The following is a 17,984-nucleotide window of genomic DNA, read 5'->3' as shown; positions in this document are numbered from 1 at the left end:
CCATAAAACTCCAAGTTAATGATTATTTGCTCAAAACAATAAGGTTTATCAGTTTGAACATTAAATAGCTTGTCTTTGTAGTGTATTCTATTAAATATAGGTCGAACATGATTTGCAAATCATTGTATTCTGTTTTTATTTATGTTTAACACAACGTCCCAACTTCATTGGAATTGGGGCTGTACAATTTGCAATAATCATATAACTTGGAGTAAGGTAGAGAAACAAATGTCATCACGTAGAGATGGTCAAAGTTGCCTCCATTGGAAAAAAGTGTTTGACATTTACTGTGTTATTGTCTTTACTGTTTGCTATATATTGTTAATATGTTATATATGTCACTATATTATGTCTACTATATTATATTAGTTTTGTAAAAGAAGGCAGCATGGTGCTATGAGACAAAACATTTGTTATTCATTTCTTTTCATCTACAGTATGTTTGGACCCAGTGTTGCAGTCTCCTCTTGTAAAACTACTGGAACAACAACATGATAAGGCTGATGTGAATAAGCACTTTTTGTACTAAACTTTAACAAACACTACCTCTGTAAAGTTTTGAAATGACAGTAATAGGTTATTTTATGACTCTGAAGAAGGCATGTACATACAGCAGAATTATTTTGATGTTTTATTTCTTCCAGATTATATAACTAGTTAATGAAGTGAATAAACTTAAACTATCGACAGTCATTTTGCATCGTTTCCCACGATACGTTTTAGAACAATTTATTTATGGCATGTGGTGCATTTCTTTTCATAACAACACAGCAGACAGGAAGTATGATAAATTACATCATTTTCCAGCAGAGGGCAATAACACCACAGTGGAAAAGAAATAAATACACGTCCATAAAAATACAGACCATGCTTGATTTCCTTAGTGTCCATGAGTAGGTCAAAAGAAGACAGAAGAAGAAGTGTGTTGCATCGAACCAAAAGGGATGTCTCACTTCCATGCGTATCAAGAGGAAGATGAAGGCCTCTACCTCGGATGCAATGCTCTCTTGCGGCGGGATGATTGCCTCTGTCTGGACAGGAAGGACTGGGCCGAGTCTGGAGGTCTGGGGTCCTCACGCAAAGTCTGCTGTTGTAGAGCAGAAGACTACAGGGAGCAACATGGACAATTATTAAGTCCGAGTCGAAACATTGTGTCATTTTCTCCTCATAACCAACATCTTGATATCTGGTACTGTTATTCTACTACACTGAAATTGGACCAGGGAGTTACATGCAGCATTTTTATCGCCAGCAGTTGGAAGTAACTAAGTACAAGTACTTTATTTGAGTATTTTGTTTCCTGACAATTGTTTACTATTACTCGCTACATTCATAAACAGATCTGCCTTTTTACATCTTACTTTGTCAGAATAAGCTCATTATTGATATTGGAGCACATGCATTTTTAAAAAATACACATTTTTATTACAATTGCAAGCCATAATGTGATACTCAGTCTGAAAAAAAAAAATGGCATCCCTCCGAATAATCACCAGACATGACGAAAGTGTTCTTATACCCACCATGCTTTTCCAGGCTGTCAGGAGAAGTTCTTCCTGTTGCTCCCACTGCGTCTTTGAATGTTCTCCCAGACAGTCCTGTCCAATCAGAATCTTTCATTTAATAGGCCAAATAGTTCAGAGGAGCCGCAACAGACCCAAACCCACCTCTGCCATTCTGGCTTCCTTTTTGGTTGTCATCACTGCACAATTGAACTTGATTTTAAACAAAAACGTTCAGCTTGGTCCACACTTACCTCTTTCTGCAGCTGATTTTTTATTATGATTTTGTTTTCACAGTCGAGGCAGCAGGTTTTGTTGTTAGCAGAAACAATCAAATGTGAAGTCACTGCAGACTTACTGGTCTGGTTCTGCTCTATGCCTGGACAGCGATGCCATCCTGCTGACTCGGACATTTTTACTCTTGGCCAGTCATTCATTGGCCTGTGGATTAGCGGGTACAAACACCACACAGTATAATTAGCACAATGGCTTCATGTTCAAATGTAGTAATGATTTAGGAGTGTTCTCAAAAGAGTGTTAGCAATTATACTCTCGCCGAAAATGTAAAAAAAGAAAAAGGCAAAAGATGACTTTGTTCAGTATAGGTATTTTTATATAAACCGGTTCATGTCGATAAATTCTTTCAGAACAATCAAGTTAATCTAGTTTTGTCAAGAAATGTTTTTACGAATGGATGAAAATGGTTGGCATAGAAAATATTACACTTTTTTTTATTTTACTTTTATGCTTTGCAGGATTTTAAAAAAAACTTTGTTAGAGTGAATTTCTTTTTTTTTAGAGTGAGAGTTTTGTTTTTAAAAAAAACTTTTGTAACACGGTGTTTTTCGATAGGGAAATTTAGCTGTTGTTGGCACGGTGTACGACTGGTTAGGACATCTGCCTTAAAGGTCTAAGGACCCAGGTTCAAATGCATCCTCGCCTGTGTGAAGTTTGCATGTTTTCCCTGTGCCTGCGTTGGTTTTCTACAGGTTCTCCAGTTTCCTCCCACATCCCAAAATATGCATGGTAGGTTGATTGAAGACTCTAAAGTGCCAATAGATGTGAAAGTGAGTGCGAATGTTTATTTTTTTTAATATATATATATATATATATATATATATATATATATATATGTGTGTGCCCTGCGATTGGCTGGCGACCAGTTCATTCAGGAGCTGGGCATCTATGATGGTGTACAATTTGATAACTGGCCTTGACAGGATGAAAAAGAAATTACTTGACAAATTCTAATATTAGTTTAAATTATTATTATTATTATTATTGTATTTCCCTTCCGTGTTATTTTTTTAACTCATTTCTAATTTGTTCATATTTGTAGCTTCTAATTTTGCTGCTAATGCAAATCAAGATGATTTGGCCACATAGGCAACTGCTCATCTTTCATGATTTCAAAGGAGAATAGTTCGTATTCTGTCCATGTCATTTGAAGCTTGTAGGTTCCTGCAAAGGACCACAACTTGCAAACATCTAGTATGCTTTACTGAGCCATGACTGTATAGAGTCAGTAAAATAGAGGCAAATTACAGATCCTCTAATTATCAGTTGACATGATCTGAGTGCACTTGAACAATAAAACATTTCTAGCCACTGGTTGCTAGTTGAGATTTCTCAATTTCCCGTCCCTGAGAGGCATTTTGAACAAGGTCAACCCATTCCAGTATTTGAACTGATTTTAGAAATGTGGTTTTGTCTTTCCCATTAAGTGTGAAAACACAAATATGGAGGAGGATTTCAAAGAATAGGGTGTGTGTATGTGTTTCCCCAGAAACGAGCACTGAGGTCAGCATGTAAGATTCACACTGAATCTCATTTAAGGTTCAATTCAACAGTGAAGCTCTGAGTCTTCACCACCTCAATGCTGCGCTTACAATCATGTCTCGGTGTGCGTGCGTGTGTGCGCGTGCATGTGTGTGTGTGTGTGTATTTTCTTTTGCACATCTCACTTTTTCAACACGTGCCTCTGAGTCGCTGAGGCTGTTGTTATTGTTGCTGCAGCAAAAAGAAAGAAAAGTGTGAAGAAGAGAAACAGTTCTTGGAATTTGCGTCACATATTTACTGTATGAGAGGCGACAACAGAAACACAAAGCCATGCAGATTTCTGTTATTAAGCAGGCCCTGTTGTGAAAATGTGTTCAGAGTAACAGTCTCTTAGGTCACAAACAATATTGAAATTGTAATAATAATAATATTAATAATTTCACACAAAGGGTCAACACAAGGGGTGGCACGGTGGATGGCAGGTTAGTACATCTGAGGACGCAGATTCAAATCCTGCCTCGCCTGTGCGAGTTTGCGTGTTCTCCCCTTGTCTGCGTGGGTTTTCTCCGGGTCCTCCGGTTTCCTTCCACATCCCAAAATCATGCATGGCAGGTTAATTGACGACTTTGAATTGCACATAGGTGTGAATGTGAGTGTGAATGATTGTTTGTCGATATGTGCCCTGCGATTGGCTGGCAACCAGTTCAGGGTGTACCCCCCTTTCGCTCGAAGATAGCTGGGATAGCCTCCAGCACGCCCGCGACCCTAGTGAGGAGAAGCGGTATGGAAAATTGATGGATGGATGGGTCGACACAAGGAAAATGAAAAACAGAAAAGTCCGATTAATCACACACCGTTTAAAAGAGGTGGCAAAAGTACTCCAACTCTCTACTTGAAGTTGAACTAAACTCATTGTTGTGTTTTGTTTCTAAATACAGCGGAACCTCGATAAAATGGAAAATAATGAGGACTATATGTCAACAATGTCACCAAGACCAAGAACACGGGTGTGGTAAGTTTGGATAAAATATGAAAGTTTCGAACATTTATAAGCTTTTTTTTATATACATTTACAATACTTTGTACTGTACTTAGCATTTTAGGCCACGAAAAAAAACTAAAAAACAATATAAACAAAAAAGTGCTTCCATGTAATGGACAATCGACTATATCAGATGACCCCCCCCGGACTCTTTTTCTTCATGTTTGTTGGTTGGATTTTGTGGGCGGGGCTAAAAACTAACCCTTGACGACAACAGACTGATGCGTATACTTTCTGGCATGAGGCCCTCCCCCACTATATAAACACCATGCGCCATTATTCCATGCAGTGGCCATTCGGCAGAATTGCCACATGCTTTTTCATATGTTACTTTTTATGTATGTATTATGTATGTATTACTGTATTACTTATGTATTACTCGTGCACTCAGTGTAGTTGTCTCGCCATGCTGCACTATTTGCATATACTGGCCACTCATTCTAGGGTAGCATCTGCTCCATTTGCACACTGACTGAGGAGTATCTGTAACATTTGCACAACCAACATTGTCCCAGATGATCGCACTACTCGTCACTTTAAACCGCATACACTCCTTGAAGTCTCGGCGCCCTTTGCACAATGGTCATTGCACCGGACTATTGCAATACTAGTCGTTCGAACTGCTCTAAGTGCTAGAGGACTCTGCATCTTTTTGCACAATTGTTTTTTGTCAATGTCTTTATGTCCCCAAAGTGTTCTGTAAATTGACTGTTTGTTGTACTAGAGCGGCTCCAACTACCGGAGACAAATTCCTTGTTTGTTTTGGACATACTTGGCAAATAAAGATGATTCTGATTCTGATTCTGATAATAACCTTACCCAGTTCTACCAGTATAGCGTGCAGTTACCCATGAACCTATGCCTACAACTTGAAAAAATACATCTTCCCTGAAGTTTGATGTGTTTTGTGCTTTTTGGGCTACAGTGTCTCTGCTGTCTGCAACCACCTCTGTTGCGAGGCAGCGGTGAACTGGACGGGATCCGCGAGCCCCGCAGCCACTTGCCAGCTTGCCAGTGGTTAGAGTAGTGGCTGGAGGTCGGGCACAATGGCGTTAGACCCGTCAGTCTTACACTTCGTGGGGTGAGGAGGAGGAGGGGGAAACAACCATCTGGCTCGTAGGTGGTGAGAAGTGGCTACCGAAAAATAATAAAAAAGACATTTAAAAAAAGGTGGCCGCCGAAATCTGCACCTTGGCGGCCACAGCAGTGCATGCACCGCGGTCCCCCTGCCTGGATGACTTTTTCACCCTCCTCCTCCTCCTCGTGATGCGGGGTGAAAAGATGATGCCGCTGTATGTTTTTTTTGCCGTGGCCACATCTCTTCCTGTTTAGGTGGCATGTCTTTGATTGACAGCTAAAAGTTCCAGGAAGGCGCCGTTTTCAGAGCATCCAGAGACACGCCCACAGTGCCTGCAATCTGAAAGGATGTCTCAATTCTTGCCTATTATGAAGCTTGAGTTCACATAATTTGCGATTTTCATTCGTTCATTGTCCGGCTTGTTAACAAGACTTTTCTGTGATGTGTCAAATTTACAAGACAGTTTTTTTGGTCTGTTTTGTTCCACTTTAGAAGAAGAAGAGATACTTGTCTAAAAAAAAGACTGATAAAAGTGGAAATAGTGATTTGACTCCTTTATGTAAAAATGAAAAGTACAGACACTGAAATGTACTTAAAAAGTGCCATATTTTACCAAACTGACCTTTTCTAGTACTTGGGATGTAATATTGTCTCTATGGTGCCTCAGGAAAAGTGAAATATGAAATAAAATCATCCACGCAATCCTGAGTTCCAGACCTTTCCCCGCCGAGAGGCCTGAAATCAAGTCATTTCAATTTCTCGAGCTTATCTACGTTACTGGCGAAGATCGCCTCCCTCTGCGCTCCCAAAATAGCAAACACGTGTTCTCACAAGTGGGCCTTCTACACGGAGGCAACCAATCAGCGAAAAGGGGGCATTCTTAGCCAAATATGGACAAAGTGGATACAAAACTGGGTCAAACAGAAGTAGCTGTCAGAGGGCCTTTTCTGGACACCCGTATGACAAAACCAAGGTGCTTTTTGAAATGAAATTGACGCTTTTCTACTAAATCCATGTTAGAGAGTCACTCTATGGATGTCTAAATAGTCAAAATATAGACCTTTAAGTACAGGTACAAAGTGATGTTTTTTTTTGTTCCAGGTTTTTTTTTTTTTGCTGTCAATTACACATCTACCTATTCTGTCTCCAGGTAGACAAAAAAATGTATCCGAATATTAGAAACAAATATGAAGTGCAGCTCTTCACAACAATGAGAAACATACTGTTTAATACAGTATCTCTCTGGTTTTAAACTATTATCTTTGTAAATACAATAAAGTTCACACAGCGGTTGTTTGGATCCTATGAGATAATGCACATAATTTTGTGGCTGGTGAGTGCATGTATACATTAGAAGCAGCAGTGTTGGGGAGTAACTAATTACGTGTAATGAGATTATGTAAATTAAATACAAAAGGCATTTAATTGTAATCCATTACTTTTCCGGGAGAAAGTGTGCAATTAAATGTGTTGCTTTTGGAATTTTCCATGATTACCATTTTAGTTACATTGGAAAAATTTGCCGCAAAAGTTCAGATATATATATTTTTTAAATATCACTTTCTCTATCGTAAGTGGACGCTTGTGATTGGCTCTCTCAATCTGTTTAAGTGCCATTCTGCCGTAGTCTCAAACATGACCATGACCTCGAAGCACTACTTTTTAGTGCAATCTATGAGTTTGCCTGTGATTTCGAAAAGGTTTACATCCATCCGGTTTACCGCTTTACCGCTTATCCTCGCTCGGGTCGCAGGCATCCTGGGACCTATCCCACCTGACTCTGGGCGAGAGGCGGGGCAGCCAATCACAGGGTTCTATGGTTTTAATCCACTTTTTTCGAGGAAACATCCAATGGTCCGGTTGACGAATGTATTGAAAATTGAGAAAACTAATCAAAATGTGAACAAATATAATTAGTTCTATTACTTGGAGAAAGTAATTGGAATAGTTACATTATTATTATTTTTGTCAACAGTGTCATTTGTAATTGTAACCAACTACATTTCCAAAGTAATCTTCTCAACGCTGCTTAGAAGTGGTCAAGAAGTCATATCAACTGTATTATAGTTGGGAGTAAAAATTCCTTTTACCCATCCATCCATCCAGTTATTTTGATACTGCTTGTCCTCATTAGGGTCATGGTTGAACTAGAGCCTGTCCAAGTTGACATTTGGGCGAGAGCCAAGGTACACCTTGAAGTGGTTCCCAGTCAATCGCGGGTCATATGGATAAAATGTATAAACAAGAAAACCCTCTTTAGTGCATATTTTACTAAACCTATCAGGCAATAATCTATGAGCAAACTGTGATTATTCCCAATTTAAACCTTGTACGTACCATAATATGATTGTAATATTTCGGACTAATCTGCTTAGTCTGGTAAAAGGCAGACACACGCACAAAGTTGTACCCACTGGCATCTGTGTTTGAACATTATGAAATAACAAGATCGAACATGCACTTTCAACTAAATAAACATTTGACACGACAAGTCAGTGTTTACGACTGTACACTGATTCAAAGTCTTGTACTTTCGTATCTATTATTTGAATCGGGTGTGTTTTTACTTCCGTGTGTGTGTAAAGGCCACTCCCTGTCTTACACAAGATGAGTTAAGAAAAAGTTCTCTCTGTGCGTAAGGACCTGTCAGTCTGGTTATTTGTGTGTCTGTTGCTGTTTGGTTGTTGTGCTCTGTGTAACACTTACTGATTTTGGATAACCTCCCAAGTCAACTATGGCTTTGTATTATTGTAAATAGCAGTAACAGTAGTTTCCGCTCTTTTCTTTGACTTGGATATATTTGTTTGTTTTTGTTCAACATCAGGCAACTGGTTGAAATATATGAACATGGATTTAATGTGTAGGCATTCCTTCAAGGATTACATTTTTGCATCAGCATATTGATGACCTAATAAAGACCAACATTGTAAGTGCCTGTCACAAAGCTGCTGTGAAGAAAACCGGACGGCCGACGTGCTGCTGCGTGGCACGTCAAGAAAAGAAAATTAAACGATGGTGTGGGGAAAAAAAGCATCACTTTGATTGTCTTGTCACAGTTTTATAACTTGTAGTATTCTCAAGAAGCAGTCTCATATTTCTTTTTAATCAATTAATTTTGGAGTTAATGCACTGAGGTGACGTCCTCCCATCAGACTCTACATTCTTCTTCATCTCTTATTTTGTCTTTGTCTCTCATCTACTTTCACACAGGGCCCCCTGGTGTTCAGACTGAGATACAACATAACTGGAATGCCTTGTGTTAAAGGCTACATTTAACGAACATGTGTCAACTGTTCGAAAAACATGCAGTTGGATGGTAAAATGCCAGTAATGACAAGTTGTTTCTCAGCGGAGTACAACACTTGAGTGATTCTTGTGCCATGTTCAAGAAAAGTTTGTTTTGTGTTTTTGAACAATATTGAACTAAAACCGTTTTCATCACCATTGTGAGATGTAGTAGCATATTCAAGTATTGTATTGCTACTCACATGTAAGCTGTAATTCAAATACCCTACATTAGAATGGTGAGCGACCGAGTAGAGTTTTTAGTGTACCACTAATGGATCTTTTGGTCATTGAAACTGTCGTCTTTCAAATAAGATTCAATGAATCCGAAATACGGCAGCTGCAGCACATCTGTGTGTGCGTGCGTGCGTGTGTGTGTGTGTGTGTGTGTGTGTGCAAGGGCTGGAGGGGTGACTAGTAAAGAGCTGACTCGCGGCCATAACCTCTCGTCCCATTATTCTTACTTTCTTGCCTGTTTCCATGTCACTGGGGGGGCTCCCTGATGAAGGCTGACAGTACCGTTAGTTCTGCATCCTCCGGCCCATTGCCCCACCTCTCTCATCCCCCCCCATTTGTGTCTCCTCCAATCTGCCCCCTTCGCTCTTGCCCATTCAGCAGTGGCCCGGATGACCTTGCTTTGGAGGTTGCCAGCTTGGCTCTGAGCTTCTTAGGGGGGCAAAATGTGTGGATGGCTGTCAAAAGCACATCTGGGATGAGCTCGAGCATACATCCATGACTGATTAATCTCCGTTGGATAGTTGTTCTTTTTGCCACTGTGGACAAAACACTGTGAAGAAGCACTCCCTGCCCTTTACTGTATATAGTGCCCTAAATAGTGAGTTTGCCATTTTCTTAGTGCTGTTCAAATGTGTAGTGAGTATAGGTTATCCCTGATACAGAGCCTGAAATATATTCCAATATTCATCTTGAAATGTAGTGAACAACCGATGGTCACTAGAAAAGCAATATATCCCATGATGCATTGCAGCGTTTCACAAGTTATGGCATGAAACTAGAGTAACACATCACAACACTGACAGATTTGTTCAATATTTATTACGGGAGGTCCATCAGCTGACACTGCTGCGGTACTGTGCAAGTAAGACGTAACTAACTGTGCGACGGAGTAGTGTTTGAATACAGATTTTGAATTTTGACTGGTGAGTGAACTAGATAGTCCAGTGTTTCTCAACCTTTAATAGGCCAAGGAGTACATTTTACATTCAAAGAAAATGTCGCCAAACACCCCCAAACAATGATGTCACAAAAAGTGGATACACACGTTTATTGCCCGCGGAAGAGCATTTACTGTTCTGCCTGTCACTATATGCCGCTGGCATCGATAGATGAACAAAGGTACATCATTTGTAGTAAATCAATAATTTTAGGACCAATTATGTGAAATTGGATAATTTCCCACGGCGCACCTGATGATCTTTCACACCACGCTGGTTGGGAAACAATGATATATATTTAGTCCACTTTACGATATAAAAATCTCTCTGACTTTTATAGGGAGTAGGAAATGAGTGAATGATTCCGAGCACAGTTTATTTGGATGCATGAGCTTTCCGGCATGTCTCAATAAGGTGAAAGTGAAAACGGAAACATTTTTGTTTGAACGAGTCACTTGAGCACCACCTAGCATGGCGACACTTACACACGTTATGATCAGCACATGTCAATTGCTTTTGTAAATTGGTGTGTGACACGTTAATGAAACACGCGCACACGTATATTCTGCACTCTCTCCTTCCCACTTCCTGTTGCACAATTCCACAGCTAATATAAAGGACAAACTTGTTGAACTGGATGGAAAGCGGCAGGCAGTGACGCCCGGAGATGAATACACTGGATGACTTGGGTCAGTAATGATGAAGAAAACTTTACAAAGTAGCCGATGAGAGGAGAAAGTGGAGGATGTCATGTTTTGGCGGGGACATGCATTATTCATGCTGTCAGCGGAGACATGGCTGAAGTCACGGGAGTGTAAGTAATGGCGTGTGTCACGTAAATCAGCAGCGATGATGACTTCATTTTACTGCATAACTGCCAACGCCCACACACTTTAAGGAGCTCCAGCTGCACGTGGCTGCACACTCACACACACATAAACATACATACAAACCAATAAAAAAAAAAATATGCTGATAAATCCTGTTTATGACCAGCTCGTCTCGTTCACATGGAGACACTAATCAAAGCTATAAAAGATACAGATGATAACTGTGCAACAACAGCACAATATTTACAAGTAATTATTGTATCAATATACTGTAAAAATGAGCTCTGCGTCTAATATCATCTGTCATTGATTGAGGGTGCAGCATGGTGGTACGTGGTTAGCACCTCTGCCTCACAGTTCGGAGGTTGAGGGTTTGAATCTCAGCTGCGACCTTCCTGCGTGGAGTTTGCATGTTCTCCCCGTGCTTGTGTGGGTTTTCTCCGGGTACTCCGGCTTCCTCCCACAATACAAAACGCTAAGTTATCCAGAGGTGTGAATGTGAGTGTGAATATAGTTTGTCTACATGTGCCGTGCAGTAGGCTGGCGACCAGGGTGTAACCCGGACAAACAGGATAGAAAATGGCTGCATGGCTGGACGTTAAAGGCCATCCTCATTTTGTCTCTGTCGACAAAGACTCTTCGGATGAAAGTATGCAGACACACTTGTTGATCAATTAACTAATTAGAGGTTGGACTTGACCCCTTGAAATTGAATACTTCATCTTACATTTTGGATAATCCCAATTTTGAGTCCACAGTTTGGGGAAGGCCATTTTTTTTTTACTCCAGCATGACAAGCAAGAACTTGAGAACCCTGAACTGAACACGGGACAGAGAAGGTGATGTTCTTCTGGGTAAATGGAAAGAATTTCTCACTGATTTCTCACTGTTCCAGCTGCAAAGTGGGATCTCACCAGCGTATTTGTAGTGATCTCATTTTTTGTGGGAGACAAATGATATCATACCCCCCCCCCCCACCCCCCCACCCCACACACACACACACACACACAACAAATTTCCTAAAAGATTAAGTGATCTTAATCCTTTAGGAAATTCTGCCACTGTGTACACAGTGGCAGAATTCCATTACAACATTGCATCAAGAAGGAACATATTCTTATTTTGTCATTAGTAATGAGTACATATAACTCTGACACCAAGTTAGTCAATCTCTACAGTATATAAACTTTGAAAAAACAGGATCATTGTGTCATACAGTGAGATCTGACACAAGCGCTGAAAAACAATTCTGGCATCACACAAATAACATTGCTCAACTTTGATTGTTATCAAAGGCACTATAATAATAATAATACATCATTTATATAATAATCCATTAGTATTATATCAATAATAATTAATATATTGATTTATTATTCTTGCTATTATTATAATGAATGATAATTAATGCAATAATAATTAATTAATAATAATTCATATAATAATGTATTATTATTGTGGTTGTTGTTGGTATCATTATTATTATTACTATTACTATTATTATTTATAATAAAAATAATAATCCATCCATCCATCCGGTCACGGGGGCAGTAGCTTTAGCAGGGAAGCCCAGACTTCCCTCTCCCCAGCCAATTCCTCCAGCTCTTCCGGGGGGATCCCGAGGCGTTCCCGGGCCAGCGGGGAGACATAGTCTCTCAAGCGTGTCCTGGGTCGTCCCCGGGGTCTCCTCCCGGTGGGACGTGCCCGGAACACCTCACCAGGGGGGCGTCCCAGGGGCATCCTAACGAGATGCTCGAGCCACCTCATCTGGCTCCTCTCGATGTGGAGAAGCAGCGGCTCTACTCTGAGCCCCTCCCGGATGACCGAGCTTCTCACCCTATTTCTAAGGCAGAGCCCGGGCACCAATGTTGCCACGGTTACCTTGAAAAAGTAACTTAGTTACTTTACTGGTTACTTTATTTTAGAAGTAACTAAGTTAGTTTCAGCAGCTGTCAAGTGGCAGGAATATCACTTATCCACAGTACAAAAAAAGCATTATCTTAACCGTACCCATTACTTGGTAATGTATGCCACACAAATTACAGAATGATGTCATCAGCATGAACATCCATCCATTTTCTTTACCGCTAATCCTCACTAGGGTCGCGGGCCGCTGGAGCCTATCCCAGCTATCTTCGGGCGGGAGGCGGGGTACACCCTGAATTGGTCGCCAGCCAATCGCAGGGCACATAATAAACAAACAATCCATTCGCACTCACATTCACACCTACGGGCAATTTAGAGTCTTCACTCAACCTAGCATGCATGTGTTTGGGATGTGGGAGGAAACAGGATTGCGCGTAGAAAACCCACGCAGCCACGGGGGGAACATGCAAACTCCACACAAGTGAGGCCGGGATTCGAACCCCGGTCCCCAGAACTGTGAGGCAGGTGTGCTCACCAGTCGTCTCCCGTGCCGGCTCAGCATGAACAAATAACTTAAATATGAGTGTAGTTAAAGCCACATTAAAGGAGCAACTTAGTGCAGACTTCACATGCCAACTAGCCACCTCAATATAAACAAGCACACATTCTCAGTACACTTCTTTAAAGACTCTTAACTGATAGACAGATAGACAGATAGACAGATAGACAGACAGACAGACAGACAGACAGACAGACAGACAGACAGACAGACAGACAGACAGACAGACAGACAGACAGACAGACAGACAGACAGACAGACAGACAGACAGACAGACAGACAGACAGACAGACAGACAGACAGACAGACAGACAGACAGACAGACAGACAGACAGACAGACAGACAGACAGACAGACAGACAGACAGATAGATAGATAGATAGATAGATAGATAGATAGATAGATAGATAGATAGATAGATAGATAGATAGATAGATAGATAGATAGATAGATAGATAGATAGATAGATAGATAGATAGATAGATAGATAGATAGATAGATAGATAGATAGATAGATAGATAGATAGATAGATAGATAGATAGATAGATAGATAGATAGATAGATAGATAGATAGATAGATAGATAGATAGATAGATAGATAGATAGATAGATAGATAGATAGATAGATAGATAGATAGATAGATAGATAGATAGATAGATAGATAGATAGATAGATAGATAGATAGATAGATAGATAGATAGATAGATAGATAGATAGATAGATAGATAGATAGATAGATAGATAGATAGATAGATAGATAGATAGATAGATAGATAGATAGATAGATAGATAGATAGATAGATAGATAGATAGATAGATAGATAGATAGATAGATAGATAGATAGATAGATAGATAGATAGATAGATAGATAGATAGATAGATAGATAGATAGATAGATAGATAGATAGATAGATAGATAGATAGATAGATAGATAGATAGATAGATAGATAGATAGATACTGTAGCAACCCTGCCGATTCTGTGGGGGTCCATGAAGGCAACTGTGTGTGTGCGCGCATAATGTACAACGAACCTTAGTATTGTCCTCTTTCCAGAAACTGGAAGTAGTGACTGTATTTCCAGATTAAGTATGCCAATCCCTCGTCACCGTCCATTGTGTTTGCGCCGTTGGCTGCTTGGGTACATGTGGGTTGACTATGTGCGGAAAACGTGCAACGTGCAGACGGTTCCGTTTATAAATATTTCGCCTTTTTTCTATATTGCAGTTAGTCCTGTGCTGTTAAGAATATAGTGTGTTTCGCCTGTTTTATTAGTCATTGCTAAAACAAAAGCTGAAAATTGGTCTGCATTTATGACATGCACAGTGACTGAATCAAGTGTCTTGGTTATTGACTCACCCCATGTTCCCAAACATTGGAGTTTGTTAATGATAAATATCGGTTGCCTGAGCAAAAAATTGCATATTATTATTCAAAAGCATATTAAGATCTTGTTCTCGTGAACAAAAACAGTAACGATTGGCAGATCAATCAAAGTAACTGTAATCTGACTACTCTAATATAAAAAATAACATTACTTATCCTGCCCCAAGTGGAGGAGTTCAAGTATCTTGGGGTCTTGTTCACGAGTGACGTAAAAATGGAACGGGAGATCGACAGGCGGATGGGTGCAGCGTCTGCAGTGATGCTGACTTTGTATCGGTCAGTTCTGGTGAAGAAGGAGCTCAGCCGAAAGGCGACGCTCTCAATTTACCGGTCGATCTACGTTCCTACCCTCACCTTCGGTCACGACCCACAGCTCGTGACCGAAAGAACAAGATCCCGATACAAGCGGCCCGAAATGTGTTTCTTCCGCAGGGTGTCCGGCGGGGATGCCGGTAACGCGTTACAACGTAGCGTTAGTCAAAAAATGTGGTCCGGTGACATCATAAATAAACTAACGTGTTACTTTTTATATGAGACTAGTCAGATTACAGTTACTTTGTTTTATCTGCAATTAGTTACTTTTTGGTTCACGGGAACCAGAGCTTAATCTGCTTTTGATATTAAAATATGCTATTTATGCTCAGGCAACAGATATTTATTAACTTGAAAATGGGGACGTTTTAAATACTTATTTCAGCCGCTGTATGTCACTTTCTGTCAGATTTGTGACTCTCTGAAGGTCAAAGTCTGGTTTCTAGACTACTTAATTTGAGCTCTCACATGCTCAAGTCATCTGTCTCCCCAGGTCGGTGTTTCTACGGTAGCGTCGGGTTTCATGGATGTTAATATGACATCACTGTTTCTCCCACAAACTGAGACTTCATTGTGTCTTATTGTGGCGTGTGTGTCAAATCTTGATCAAACTGATATGTTTAACACTTCCCTCTAAAATGTAGACAGTTAAACAGAAGCAATAATTATTGCTGGGTCTGAAGGGCACAGTGAATGCTGTGTTCAGCTGCTGTTGTCAAGTATTCATGCAGGTGTTGAGGCTGGCAGCAGCCACACCTGGCTGGGACCGCAGACAACAGCACAGCAATAAACCCTCTTGAACACGACGCAGACACACAAAGACAGACCGAGACACACGAGTGTGCGTCACACACCCACGCACAATCCTGGTACATCAGATAAGCACCTTTGCCAGTGTCAAAACACAAGCGCACACAGCCCGGCTGCAAGACCGACAGATGTTCCTGTCCTCCAAAGCAAAGACGCATCACCCCTTCGTCCCAAAGGCCACAGAAGTCAAGAGCTGTATTCTCCCATGGCCTCATCCACACTCGCGACTGATCGCAGCACTATTCAGATATGTTCCTGCTCCCAGCAGCTATTAAACACATTTCCCTCTTTTCAGTTGGCAAGATGGCAAATATTACTTCACTGGAGAAATATGTTTCCACATTTCTGAGACGCTGCGATACAGATTGTTTCCCGCTCCGTTGCCCCGGGCCAGCACGGAGCCAGGGAACGATGTCGATTTCCCAAAAGATCATTTTCTGTCTCAACTCATGGCATTTCTTGTCTTGTCTTGCTGCCTTATTTTGCTGCTCAGGAACCTTGAGAGGTGAGCTCATCGGTGCCTCGCGGCTCAGCTCCGACTCCCAAAACAACATTGTATTTATCAGACCAAAATAGGTACTTTGGCCTGGAAAAACACAGCCTGGAAGAGACAGAAATACACCAAGAGTTTCCAAGGAAGCCCGTCTGACTAAAGAGGCCGGTTTGAATTCAATTACTCAATATGTTGCTGTACTGAATGTGAAATGTAATATGATCATTCATTACTGGCAACCTATTTGACTAGTTCAATATCTAGACTGTCTAACTATCGTTCTGCAGTAGTTCACACCCCTACTCCCCTTGTCTGCTCTTTCCACTAAAAGCCTCTTCTGTCCTGTTACATTTTCAAGAAACATTAGAACAATTAACAGAAATCATTTAAAAAATAAAGAGAGGGAGTATTTCAAACTTCCCTGTTACACAGCAAAACTGCTCCAACACAAAATACTTTCAATCCACCATTCTGCATGGTCACGCAGCTGAACAGGACAGGTAAAAAAAAAAAGATTTAATAATAATAAAGTACTGGTAACCTGTTAACATGGTGCTGTAATCTGTTATAAAACAAAATGTTTTATCTGTTGCTGATCAGTGATTCCAGTAATGCCTTACAAAGTAACACGTTACTCCAAAAATCCGCCATTTTGAGTAATGAGCAAAGCAACGTATTACTTTTACCGGGAAAGTGATTAGACTACAGTTACTTCTTCAATCCAACAATAGGTACTTTTGCATCATCAATGTTTCTCACCACACAGTCATTTCTAGCTGGTGATTCAAACAAAGAGCAGTCCAAATGCACAGACGTATTTAACCAACACCACCTTCTTTCTTTATTTTATTATTATGATTTTTTTTATGCTTGTTTATGTTTAGGAACTTACTGTATTGTGTTGGCCTTCAAGTCTGCGCTTAGTTGCTGATGTAATGTGGCTTCAACTACACTAATATTTAAGTTATGTTGATGACATTATTCTGTAACTTGTGTGCCGTACATTACAAATGGCACGGTTAAGCTAATGCTTTTTTTGTACTGTGGATAAGTGATATTACTGCCACTCGGCAGCTGCTGAAAGTAACTAAAAAGTACTTTTTCTAACTTAGTCACTTTTGAAATCAAGTAATCAGCAAAGTAACTGTGTTACTTTTGAGCTCAAGTAAACAATAAAGTAACTGAGTTACTTTTTCAAGGTAACTGTGGCAACACTGTTGTTGATAAGGTGACAGATTACATTTATTTAAAACAAATAATTCACCATAAGTACTGTACCTGTTCTCAGAAGAATGTAAAGACTGAAAAGTAATATAATAGCAAATTATTAATACGTACTGCGATTGGCTGGTGATGAGTCCGCGGTGGCCACGATCTCTTGCTCAAAGTCAGATGGGAAAAGGCCTAGCTCACCGGCAACCCTAACGGCAATGGATAGATGGATACTTCATTAACAAACCGCACGACAAACATCATATACTGTACATCAAATAGCTGCAAACTAGAATATACTTCTCACAGTACAGCACACATCTTAATTAATGTAATACTTACAGTGCAGGCAGAATGGTGGACGACTGCTTCACAGTTCTGAGGTTCCGGGTTCAAATCCGGCCTCCCTGTGTGGAGTTTGTGTTCTCCCCGGGCCTGCGTGGGTTTTCTCCGGGTACTCCGGTTTCCTCCCACTTCCCAAAAACATGCATGTGAGGTTAATTGTAGACTCTAAATTGCCTGTAGATGTGGATGTGAGTGTGAATGGTTATTTGTTTGTACCTGTCCTGCGATTGGCTGGTGACCAGTTCAGGGCGTGCCCTGCCTCTCGCCTGGAGACGGCTGGGATAGGCGCCAGCACGCCTGTGACCCGT

At 40.6% G+C, this 17,984-nt stretch overlaps 1 long non-coding RNA gene across 1 annotated transcript; it reads right to left on the bottom strand.

Moving 5' to 3' along the window:
- Positions 1-690: 690 nt before the first annotated feature.
- On the bottom strand, positions 691-17,984 carry LOC133404342 (uncharacterized). The gene is made up of 7 exons (XR_009768805.1): positions 17,893-17,984; positions 17,674-17,804; positions 17,458-17,540; positions 3,467-3,512; positions 1,861-1,943; positions 1,524-1,598; positions 691-1,105 (listed from the first exon to the last, which is right to left on the bottom strand). It is a non-coding gene; the product is annotated as an uncharacterized LOC133404342 (long non-coding RNA).

The sequence above is a fragment of the Phycodurus eques genome, chromosome 6 (assembly GCF_024500275.1).
Source record: "Phycodurus eques isolate BA_2022a chromosome 6, UOR_Pequ_1.1, whole genome shotgun sequence".
NCBI lineage: Eukaryota > Metazoa > Chordata > Actinopteri > Syngnathiformes > Syngnathidae > Phycodurus > Phycodurus eques.
Note: the sequence above shows the minus strand (reverse complement) of the source record. Positions and strands in the feature narration are given on the sequence as shown.